Raw genomic sequence first — 10,009 nt, forward strand, 5'->3', positions numbered from 1 at the left:
AGCGCCATCTGTGTGGCTACTCTGTGGCTATTGTCTGTGGTTGCTTGGAGAGAGGGGCTCCCTATGTAGCCTAGGCTGGCCTCAAACTTGCAAGCCTTATGCCTCAGTTTCTCAAGATTACACTTCCACACCCTCAGACCTCTCTCCACCCTCAGAGTCAACAAAAGAACATCAGCTTGTTTCAGAATTACCATCTGTTGCCCAGTGATTTACTTTGTATTCTGTCCCCCCCCCAGTAAATACTTTGACAGATTTTTCTTTCTTTCATTCTTTCTCTCTCTCTCTCTCTCTCTCTCTCTCTCTCTCTCTCTCTCTCTCTCTCTTTCTCTTTCTTTGACAGTTTGACAGGGTTTCACTGTGTCGCTTTGGTTGTTCTGGAACTATGTAGATCAGGCTGGCCTCGAACCTGCCTCTGCCTCCTGAGTTCTGGGACAGAAGAAGAAATAAATATCCCTTGAACTTGCCTACCTAGGACTATACATTAGTGTACTTGCCTACTGTACATGGAGTCCTGGTTTGATCCTAGGGACCACAGAAATCCAGCATGGTAGTACATACCTGTGATCCCACCCCTGGGCCAAAGAGGGGTTACCAAGTTACCAAAACCCCTTTTGGCCTTTTCCAAACTCTTCCTTAAATCATCCCAGATTAAAAAAAAAAATTCAAGATAGGGCCTTGGTTGTCCTAGAACTCTCTGTGTAGACCAAGCTGGCCTTGAACTCAGGGATCAAAGGTGTGTGCCAACACAAAGGCTTTACCTGGGGATGGCATGGCATTTAGCTCCTCCCCCTCTATACGAGTGAAAACCTAGCCAGGCGATGGTGGTGCACGCCTTTAATCCCAGCACTTGGGAGGCAGAGACAGGAGGATCTCTGTGAGTTCAAGACCAGCCTGGTCTACAGAGCTAGTTCCAGAACAGGCTCCAAAGCCACAGAGAAACCCTGTCTCGAAAAACCAAAAAAAAAAAAAAAAAAAAAAAAGTGAAAACCTTCAGGCTCTTCAAGGATATCAGTAGTAACAATCATGGTATTTAAGATGGTTTCCGGCTTTAAAGTCCCCGCAAAGACTGTTCACAGATCTTAAAAGAAAACGCAAGCCGGGCGGTGGTGGCGCACGCCTTTAATCCCAGCACTTGGGAGGCAGAGGCAGGCGGATCTCTGTGAGTTCGAGACCAGCCTGGTCTACAGAGCTAGTTCCAGGACAGGCTCCAAAAACCACAGAGAAACCCTGTCTCAAAAAACCAAAAAAACAAAAAAAAAAAAAAGAAAGAAAACGCAAAGTATTAACCACAGCCTTCAAGGCCTTCCATGACCAGGCCTCTTCCTGTCCTGGGCCTTCTCTCAGAAAGTCAACCTCCAAAGTCAGGGAGTCCCTTTCCATTTCTCAGGCCAAGCTCACTCTCCCTCTGCCCCAAGCGCCTCTCCTTCAGGCAACTGCTGCAGCACCTTGTCACTCTGGGTCTCACCTGAGCCACCAGCTCTCTCACTCCCCACCTCATCCCCAGCTCAGTCTCTGTACGTTGTTTTACTGCCTGAGAGCCTGTCACTCTGAACAAATCCTGTTTGCAGCCAACAAATGCATTGCCTAAAGGGAGTGCGCACAGCACCCAAACTAAGTCAGGACTGTCCCATCCTTGGCCTCCACCTCCCAACTGCTGGATGACAGACATGTGCCACCTCACTGAGCCCTCTCATATTTGTTCCAGCAAGTCTCCTTCCCTTCCCACCCCTGGAAAAAAAGCTGTGGAGTCAGATGGGGCAACACTCAGCTTTTTATATTGGCGTCAGGGGTTCAAACTCATGTCTCTGTGATTTCTCAGTAAGTGCTCTAAACCTGAGTTATCTCTCCAGATCCTTGGTTCTTCTTGCTATTTGAGATGCAGTCTCATGTAGTTCAGGCTGGCTCAAAATTGACAGACAAGGCTGGCTTTGAACTCTCAATTGTCCTGCTTTCACCTCCCAAAGTCTAGGATAATAGAACAAGTCTTCTCAAGTTTGCCCGGGACCTCAGTGTAGCACAGGCAGTTCAAACATCACCGGAAGTATTGCATAATTACTTTGGAAAGCTGAATCTGCATTCAACATACAACTACAGATTTATACACATATTCAAGGTATGTTTTGGGGCTGCTGGGGATCAAACACTGGGCTTCACAGAAGAGACAAGTGCTTTACCACTGGGCCTTTTCCTAGTTCAACAGGAGTACTTTTTTTTATATATACTTATTAATGTGTATGAGCGATTTGCCTGCATGAATGCATAGCTGGTACCTACAGAGGTCAGAAGAATTCATTGGATCCCCGGAATTGGAGTTATAGATGGTTGTGAGCTTCCATGTTTTGAACCCAGGTTTTCTGGAAAAACAAGTGTTCTGAATCATCTCCCCAGCCCTTGTTCTTTTTCTTTTCTTTTTTAACCAATGGCTGGCATGCCTTTAGAGCTGAAGGGGTTTTGTTTATTTTCAGTGTGAGACAGGGAATTGTGTTGCTCAGACTGGCCTCACGCTGGCTGTGTAGCTACAGATCACACTGTTTCTGGTTTTCTGCGATTCTGGATCAGACGCAGGGTTTCCCGCATGCTGGGCAAGCACTTCTCTCACTGAGCCGCATCTCCAGCCCGGGGAAAGCTGTCTCTGAATTGGAACTGGCTATACAGCTATGTTCATTTTGTGAGAATTCCCAGGGCTGTACACTTGTGAGTGTGCTCTACTCTGAATGTACTTATGTTGAATCGCACGAAACTGGCATTTTTATACATGAGAAGTGGGTGGATACTGGCAGTCACATATGGTCCAACTTACACATTATACTTCAATAAAAAGATTACTTATGAAGAAAAATCCCTCTGATGGAAGCAGATTTGAAAAAAAAAATCCCTGCCTAGCTGAACTGCTTTCTATATGGTTCTATAAAAACTGATTTTGAGTAAATCAGGTTTGGTCTCCTTGGCAGGTGGCCAAGAGGCTAAGGGTCATTGTAAAATCTTCTCTGGGGCCCAAGGTTTCTGACTCTACTAAAGTCACCCCCACACCTCACCCGCTGAAACAAGGCCCAGGTCCACTGAAGGAGGCAGGAGCACCCTAAATGTGTAACTTGTGCCCCAGGCCTCAGGTGTCCAGGGGCCCAAAACATACAGAGTGATTACTTAACAAACTCCTTGCTTGGCATTGTGAGCCTCCTGACCTTCCCGATTTCCGTTGGTCTTGAAAAAAGTTCATCTCCTTCCACCAAATCTGTAAACCCCCACCCCCACCCCCGCCCCCGCCCCAGCTTTAACCCCTTCCAGCAGTCATTACCAGACTCTTCTCACTAGACTAAGCCTGATGCAAGCGAGGCCCTCCTCTAGGGCAGTGACTGCAGCATCCTCAGGATCTGGCCTGGTGCCTGGTTAGCTGATGTGGCATGAATGGATGCCGGATAGATAGAGGGTCCAAAGTACCGCTGACCAGTCAAAAAGAAGCCAGCCCTCATTTCTCCACGGAAAGTCAAGCCTACGCCTGTGGAGCGTTGCTGACTCCTGGGTTCAGACAGGCAGTCCAGTCCTTCTGGAAGCTTCAAAGGGCCCCATTCTACTGTGGGAAGAGCCTGTTACAAAGGAGATGCTTACTGAACTAGCCTGTGCAATAGGGATCCTCAAGCACAACACACACATTACAGTGGGGTTGCTCACCTTTTTTTTTTTTTTTTTTTTTTTGTTTGTTTGTTTGTTTTTCGATACAGGGTTTCTCTGTGGTTTTGGAGCCTGTCCTGGAACTAGCTCTTGTAGACCAGGCTGGTCTCGAACTCACAGAGATCCGCCTGCCTCTGCCTCCCGAGTGCTGGGATTAAAGGCGTGCGCCACCACCGCCCGGCGGGGTTGCTCACCTTTAACCCCAGCCCTAGGAAGGCAGAGGCAGAGGCAGGTGGATCTCTGAGTTCGAGGCCAGCCTGGTCTACAGAGTGAGTTCCAGGGTAGCCAGGCCTACACAGGGAAACTCTGTCTCGAAAAGCAAACACACGAAAAGTCAATGAGGTTGCTGTGACTAGACCACTCAACAATTGAGATGCATCCTCAGACTAGTTCATTCAGCCATTCCATCACCTCAGAGTCTGAGGTGACTCAAAAACTTCCACAATTTGTAAGCAACAGCAAAGCACTATTCTTAGCTGGGCTTTGTTTCTCGATTTTACATATCATTATTGTGCATGTGTCTGTAACGTGTGGGGGGTGCGTGAGGCACAGCATACATGTAGGGGACAACTTGAGTGAGCTATTTCTCTTCTTCTACCACGAGGCTTCCTGAATAAAATCCTAGCACCCAGGATGTTGAGGTAGGAGAAATGAAAGCCAGATAATCTTGACGGGCCTTGTACCACTTGGGCCGGGGCATCCTCCTGCCTCGACCTCCCCAGTGGCTATGATTCCAGGCCTGTATCACCAGCACCAGCTAAAAAGACGGCTTCTTTATACACATTTACACTGCACGCCACTGCCCAGTTTGGCAGAACGAAAAGAAAAGTCCTTAGTGGAGTCTGGCGGGGGGCGGGGGGGAATAAAATAAAATGGAAACTGTATTTTATATATTTATTTGTTTTGGTTTTTCTTTCTTTTTTTTTTTTTTTTTTTTTTTTGGTTTTTCGAGACAGGGTTTCTCTGTGGTTTTTGGAGCCTGTCCTGGAACTAGCTCTTGTAGACCAGGCTGGTCTCGAACTCACAGAGATCCGCCTGCCTCTGCCTCCCAAGTGCTGGGATTAAAGGCGTGCGCCACCACCGCCCGGCTGTTTTGGTTTTTCGAGACAGGGTTTCTCTGTGGTTTTGGAGCCTATCCTGGAACTAGCTCTTGTAGGATCTCGAACTCACAGAGATCCGCCTGCCTCTGCATCTCGAGTGCTGGGATTAAAGGCGTGAGCCACCACTGCCCCGCCTGGAAATTGTATTTTAAAGAAGTCCTCGGGATCAAGAGACGGCACCGCAGTCAAAACTGGACAGAGTAGCTACTGCTCTTTGTGAAGACTCAGATTCGATTTCCAGCACCTGCTGGGAGCCGATTCAAGTGGCCGCCATTATAAGATGGCGCTTGGCCCCGGCCTGGCTTGGTGAACAACTCCATATTAGGCAATGCAGTGGAACCGTGCCTCTCGCATGCGCAGTGGCGATGATGTGCTTAGGGCCAATCCCGTGGCCAAGAGCATCGGCAGGCGCGCATCGGCCAATCCAGGCACCACTCGTTCCCTTACCCCCTATATACGCAGCCGCCTCGCTTCCGCTCTCCCTTCAACCAAGAGGCTCCAATAAAGCGTGATTTGGGAAGAATCCTCGTCTGGTGGTCGTCTTTTCCTGCTGGTCAGGGAGTTCGCTGCAAGCACCCACATCAGGTGGCTCACAACCAACCCCCTACAACTCCAATTCAGGGTACTCAATGCCATCTGGCCCCCGTGAGCACCAGGCGTGCACATAGTACACATACAGATAATGTGAGCACCAGGCATGCACACAGTACACATACAGATAATGTGCCACCATGCCCACACTACTAGGACTGCCCTGTGCATCCCAGCCTGGCCTGCATCCTGGACTTCCGGACCACAGGGATCCTTTCCCAGAGTCCCAGGCTGCGCCCTCTCACCTGCAGTCGTACTTTGTATGTACTGCTGATATTAACTATAATTACACCACTCTTTGACCAACGAATGACTTGTTCAATGTCTCTCCCCTATTGAACTGTTGTAACAGTAGGTGCGGGCATGGGTGCTGTTTGCACGGGGCGGGGCGGGGGCTCTGCTTCTGTTGCTTAGAGTTTGAGAAAAGCTGGAGAAATGTCCACGGAGCACAAAAATGTGGGTAAGAGAAACAACTTTGTATTACTCCCTCCTGTTCCTCTCTGCTCACACTAAGTACAGGCTCCATGAGGACAGAATAGTGTCTGTCTCTTCTAGCCTGTAACCTCAGCACCTGGTAGTGGGTTTGCTCTAACGGAAATACGAATAATTTTAATGGAATTAACACACACAAAAGGCGATACCTCAGACTTCTTAGCTCTTCTTCTTTTTGAGACAGGCTTTCCTTGTGCCTTCTACTTCCCTGTGTCTCTTAGGCTAGCCTTGAACTCAGTCATTCTCTTGCCTCAGCCTATCCAGGGCTAAGACTGCCAGTATTAGTACTCGGGCTTGTGTGCAGGCCTGACCTTGGGGTATGCGTCCTCATCTGTAGCCACTAAGAGCACCACCTGCGCACATTCACTACAGGTTCCCTTTGGAAAGGACCCTGCCCATCTCCCATCTCTCTCTCTTTTGTCTTCTGCTACTCCTGTTCCCAGAGCCCAGGTCTCCCCTTCCCCTTTTTCCCATTCACTTTCTAATAATATTAATAATAATAAACAACCTCCACCTGCGCTCTGTCCAGCGGCATCTTTCTCTCTCACACCGCTGTTTTCTAAATTACAATGGCCAGGACTAAAGGGGTGTGTCGCAATGGCAAGCCTTTCCCACCAACCCCTGCCCCCTTCTTTTCAGCACGAGGCTGTGGCTGCCTGCTCTACCACTACACTGTACCTCAGGCCTGTTTCATTTTTCATCTGGAGGCAGCCTTCTCTAAGTTGACCAAGCTGGCTTTGAATTCACCCCATAGCTCAAGCAAGATTTAAATTTACAATGTTTCCACTTTTGGCTTTCTTCGTAGTTGGGATTCCAAGCCCATACCACCAACCTTGGCCAGGTTACAGTTTTCCAAAGAAACATTACAGGGTCTGGGCATGTAGATCAGCGCTAGAGATCTTGCTGATTATGTATGTGTGAGTGCAGGGTTTGATCCTCGGCACCACAAACTACCATTACCACCACCAAACACACACACACACACAGACACATTTTTTTAAAGCAATATAGATGAGCTAGGTGGTTGTGGCACATGCCTTTAATCCCAGCACTTGCGAGGCAGAAGCAGACAGATCTCAGTGAGCTTGAGGCCAGTCAGGTGATTTACAAATCAAGTTCCAGGACACACAGCCTTTCATTCTGGCACGAGGCAGGTGGATCTCTGAGTTTGAGTCCAGCAAGTTCTAGAACAGCCAGAACTACTGAGAAACCCTGTCTCAAAAAAAAAAAAAAAAAAAAAAAAAAAAAAAAAGGCAGTGGTGGCACACCTTTAATCCCAGCACGAGGGAAGGTAGAGGCAGGGAGGGGGATACCTGTGATTTCGAGGTCAGCCTGGTCTACAAAGCAAGCTCTAGGAACAGAAAGCATGTCTTGAAAAACAAATAGATAAATAAATCTAAGCAAGGTGGTACGTGGAGATGAGCTGAGGCAGAAGGAGTTGAAGCAGTTGGAGACTAACCTGGGCTACATAATAAAAGACTCGCAAAACAAAAAGCCAAAGTAACAAAAAGGAGAGCCCAAGGGTGAAAACACACTGAGGTCAGGGGCAGCAAGCTGTAAGTGCTCCTTTGTAAATGGCTGCCATTGAATTGAACTGCTGCCTCTCTTTCCTCTTCAAATGCATCTCCTGGATCATTGATAAAAGGGGAGCCCAGAACTGCATCACTGTCTGGAGGTGATGAACTGCACTGGTACCAGGGCTGCCTGGAAAGACTTATCAACATAGGCAGGCTGAATGGTTGTTAGACTCTGATGCTAGCAAAACAAATAAAAACAGGCAAACAAACAAACAAAAAAAAACACAAAAAAACAAAGCAGAACGTTACTCCAGAGGAAACCACTCATTTTGGAATGAGCTGTCAGTTGACTTGGGACAAATCTCTGACACGTGCGTAGCCTACTAGCTGCCCAATTGTAAGGGCAAATGTGAGGGCTTCTACCTTCTAAGAAACAAATGTTTTGATTCCCCTGTCATCTTTCATTCTGTCTTCTCCCCCCTCCCCCCAACATCAGCTCCAGGACTGCTGTTGAGTTAAAATCAGGGTGTTAAACCCGCTTAGCACACCTCATCCTTGCTCATCAAGTTGTGGCCGAAGACTTTCTGTTCAAGTTGTCCACGTGCCAGGCTTTTGCCAATGTGTGGTGGTGCCTCCACCCATGACGCCTCTGCTTAACACATGCTCTAAAACCTTCCGTGGACTCACTGGTCAGCCCTCAGTTGCAATTCAAAACCACAGGCTGCTTTCTGAGACACTTCCTGCTACCCAAATTGAAATCTGCCACCCATGGGGCTAGGAAGATGAAAAAAAACAAAACCAAACCAAAACAAAACAAAAAAAACACTTGCTTTGTGTGCAGGCTTGTTTTATGTCCACTTGGCACATCTTAGAGTCACTTATAGGCAAGAACCTCCATTGAGGGAAGGCCTCTATAAGATCAGAGACCTGATTTTTTTTCTAATTTTTTCTTAACTAATAATAATTTTAAAAAATGATTGATGGGGGAGAAACCAGCCCATTGTGGATGGGGCCACACCGGGGCTGGTGGTCCTGGATTCTGCAAGAAAACAGGTTGAGCAAGCCATGACAAGCAAATCAGCAAAGCAGCCCCCCTCCATGGCCTCTGCAGTGGCTCCTGCCTCCAGGTTCCTGCCCGGGCTTCCCTCAGTGGACTGTGACTCAGGACATCTAAGTCAAATAAACCCTTTCCTCCCCAAGTTGCTTTTGTCAAGTCTGGATTCTCAGAATCCATCTAAAAAGCCACACATCTGTGATCCCAGTGCTGGGGAGGCAGAAACAGGAGGGGCCCTGGGCCATCTAGCTAAGCAATGAGCTCCAGGTTCATTTCAGAGAGACAGAGAGAGACACAGACAGAGACAAAGAAAGAGAGAGAGTCTGTTTCAAAAACCAAAGTGAGAGGCTGGAGGACTGGCTTAGTGAGCAGTTAAATCTCCTGTTGCTCTTGCTGAGGACCCAGGTTCAATTCATATCATCCACATGGGAACTCACAACCACCTGCAATCGCACTCCAGGAACCGGGCACCCTATTCTGGTCTCCAAAGATACCAGGCATGCACATGGTTTTCATACATACATGCAGGCAAAATAGACACACACATAAGGAAAAAAATCTATTTTTTCTAAGGAGCTGGAAGACACACAACAGGACGTCGGTTCTCCACACGCGTGTGCACTCCCCCCCCCCGCCCCATATCCATACAAGTGCCTCATTTCTATGACCTCCAAGAGGGCTGACTTCTCTCTCAGAGCACTTGCCAGGGCTCTAACTGCGCTCATTCTGTCTGTCTCCTAAGACTGAGTGGGCTTCACAAGGGCAGGAAGAGGCATCTGTCCCCCCTGAGCCCCCAACCACTGCAGAGAGCAGCACACGAGCAATGGATTCTTCACACTACTGTCAGTGCCTCTCAGGCATTCTGATCGCACAGACCCTGGGGACGGAGGAGGGGGGCACTGGAGCTCCTCCCACTCCCCACCTTGGGCTGGGCATTCTCCTTCCTCAAGACGGGGTCTTCTGGTGAATTCTTTTACTGAAGGAAACAGGACAACATTCCTTTCCCTACACCCTCCACAGACTGTTTAAAAAAGGAGTCATTTATTCTCGTCTTTGTAATCGAGTAAGGACCATGGGTGAACACCAGCCGGAAAAAGTGCCATTGTTTAATTGTTTAAATGACAAGAAACAGGTTTCTAGGATCCTGATGGTGGAGAGGGGATTAGTCTCAAGGTAGAGAGTTGGGTTGCAAACCTTGAAATTCAGCACAATTACTAGCCCTTCTGTTCACCAGGTGCAGGACTTTTGGCCTCAATTTGTAGATCTGACAAATGGGAATAGTGATAAGGACACAGGAAAGTCCCTAAGTTCTCCTTCCTTGGCTTTGGGTGGAGGTTGAGGGTCCCTGGGAAGAGTCTGTTCTAGCTCCACGAACTGAGTAATCTCTGAGACGTTGAGTCTGAGCGGCGAGAAGGATTTTTATGCTAGGACACAATGACCTTGAGCAGTCCAAACGGCTTGTGACAGAGCCCCAGCCCCAAGCCAGACCTCACCCGTGGGGTTCCTCCGACAACAGCCAAAGCACAGCCTTATGATGGCGTAGGAGGAAAAAGACAGCCTCACAACACATGAAGGCGAAACACCAG

The sequence above is a fragment of the Chionomys nivalis genome, chromosome 14, assembly GCF_950005125.1.
Source record: "Chionomys nivalis chromosome 14, mChiNiv1.1, whole genome shotgun sequence".
Classification (NCBI taxonomy): domain Eukaryota; kingdom Metazoa; phylum Chordata; class Mammalia; order Rodentia; family Cricetidae; genus Chionomys; species Chionomys nivalis.